General features: G+C 33.0%; 1 protein-coding gene across 1 annotated transcript in view; it reads right to left on the reverse strand.

The window, feature by feature from the left end:
• LOC122258109 (transmembrane protein 179) overlaps positions 1-2,500 on the reverse strand; it is an 11,489-nt gene that overhangs the window by 8,176 nt on the left and 813 nt on the right. The gene's annotated exons all lie outside the window — the stretch shown is intronic.

Here is a 2,500-nt window from a genome sequence, read left to right on the forward strand (position 1 = left end):
AAAAAGAGTATGAGAGAGAAAGAAGGTGAGTAAGAGAGAGAGAAAGAAGGAGAGTAATAGAGAGAGTGAGCATGAGAAAGTGAGAGAGAGAGAATGTGTGAGCAAGAGAGAGCGTGAGGGAGTAAGAGAAACAAACAATGATCATCACATATACCCTCTAATCATATCCAACAATCCTATGTGCTTATGAACTGTTGCATAGAACTCCATGAAAAAAGCAGCTCCTTCCAAAACTTTCACATGAATGTTGTTATGGCGATAAAACTGATGGGAAGGGTTTTGTGTATCAGACAATGGAATAAAGTCTGAATTCAAAATCAGAGCATCTTTGTACCTCTATCCAATTTCATATCATCAAAACAATAATATCTTATCTATTGATATAAGAGAATATATGGTAACCTTCACTTGCTATATCTATGATGACGAATAAAATTCATAGCGGCAGATGTAGAAGAAAGACATGAATGAGACTGAATATCTCAACAATGCAATAGATCTACTTGATGTGTTTCAATGGAGGTCTTTTTCAAAGTACTTTGTGTATTTTTGAAAAAGACCTCTGTCGAAACGCGTCAGATAGATCTCTTGCGTTGTTTAGATATTCAGTCTCATTCATGACTTTCTTCACCTATGATGATCTTTGCACAGGTGGTGCTAAAAGATCATTATCAATGGCAAAGTCAGTTCCATAAGCTATCAATTCCCTTTAATCATTACTCACTTGTTTTTCATTTACCTCTATCATTATACATATCGTAACTTTATTGATAGTAAAAAATACACAGAAAAGTAAATGACTAGAGGGCAAAAATAATTTAAACATAAAAATAAAAGAAGCATATAAAAATATAATAGGCAAAACTTGGTCAGCATTATCAATTAGCTAACCAATTTCTCACTGATTTTGTAAATAAACATGAACACTACTATTATCATCATTACATTCTCTCATATGTGCTTTCTTCTCTTCTCTACTCTGAAACTAATGAGAAATTAAAGCTCATTTCTCAGATAATTTGGTTTTAACTGCCAATTACCTGATGATTGCTTACCTGATGATTGCTGTCTATATCAAGCATATCAATACTACTATGTATATTTGATGAAATGTAAATTCAAAATCAGTGCTATGTTAGCGGAATTAGGCTATGTGCTGTACAGGATCCTTTACTTTATCATTAAAAAAAAAAAAAAAAATTACTACATAAAAAATATATTTCCAACAACTGAATGAAACAGAAATAACATAGCTATAGAACAGGGCATTTTGGCAACCGTAGAGGGCTACAAGCATGGGAATGAAAAGAGTAACAGAACTATAGAATAACTAATGAACCTAATATCAAGCAAAACACAAATCTGGAACACTGATAAGTAGGTTCACGATTACATATAAGAAATTCACAAGGAAAATCGTATGAATAACTGTCATAGAGTAATCTGAAATGAGTGGAAAGAAGTTGACAGAAAAAACAAAATGCCAGTTGGGTCAATCAGCACTGCTAATACTATCTCACTTATATTCGAACTGAATATGCTTAGTAAAAATAAAATAAAAATTTACTAAAGATTAATCATTCAGATTATATCAAACTATTTGAATGAAGAAGCTGGTCTGCCCTTCCCTTGATGAGATATTAGAGGAACTTTTAACACACAATTGAAAAAGTTGGAAATGGAGTATTGTACTGTTTGAATAACTAATAAACCAGTTCATCATGATTCAATACATTTAATCCTGTTCATGTTTCAATCTGAAATTTAATGTCTTGGGTGCTGGACAGTGTGCACCATGTATGTGATCAGTTCTTAAGTCAGGTTTCAAAATAACCTGAGGTTGGACAGGATGTGGATAAATAAGGTCACAAATGACTGAAATTCTGATACATGTGTGAGTCCCTTCTGTAGAATTTTATATCAATAATCAAACTCAATTGGTCTTACAAGCTTTATTGCTTCCCAAAGGATGCTTGTCACTTTTCAATATGATTCTAAGGACAAATTTGGCCTCATCTTTACCCCTTCTGCAATTGGTATTGCTACTTCAAACTACTGTGACCTTATTCTACTGGGGTAAAGACTAACATTGTTATATAGGTATAATATCACTGTTTATTTTACCTGACTATATATATTGGAGGTTTGTTTGCCTTTTCCCGAGCAGTGAAGGGCTAGTGATCAACAGATCATAACAAGCTTCATGTGACTTAGGACAAAACAGAACCAATATCATTCTGAGATCCCCGTTATGATTGTCATTACAGGTTAGTAACATTAGTAACATTTACAGAATCTGATCTTATAATAATACACAAGATGACACTTCGGTAAAATGTCAAAAAGCATGGACTCCAAAATCCTTCTCTTAAGAAAATCAATGATAAAGATTTGGCAATACCTGCTGAAACACATATATAATGAAAAGAAATGTGCAGCCGAACATAAGAAATTAGAATCATCACATTCTGCATAATTCCATAGATGCCCAAGTTCCCAA

Source organism: Penaeus japonicus, unplaced genomic scaffold, assembly GCF_977035675.1.
Source record: "Penaeus japonicus unplaced genomic scaffold, GWHDUDI00000001_assembly GWHDUDI00000004, whole genome shotgun sequence".
NCBI lineage: Eukaryota > Metazoa > Arthropoda > Malacostraca > Decapoda > Penaeidae > Penaeus > Penaeus japonicus.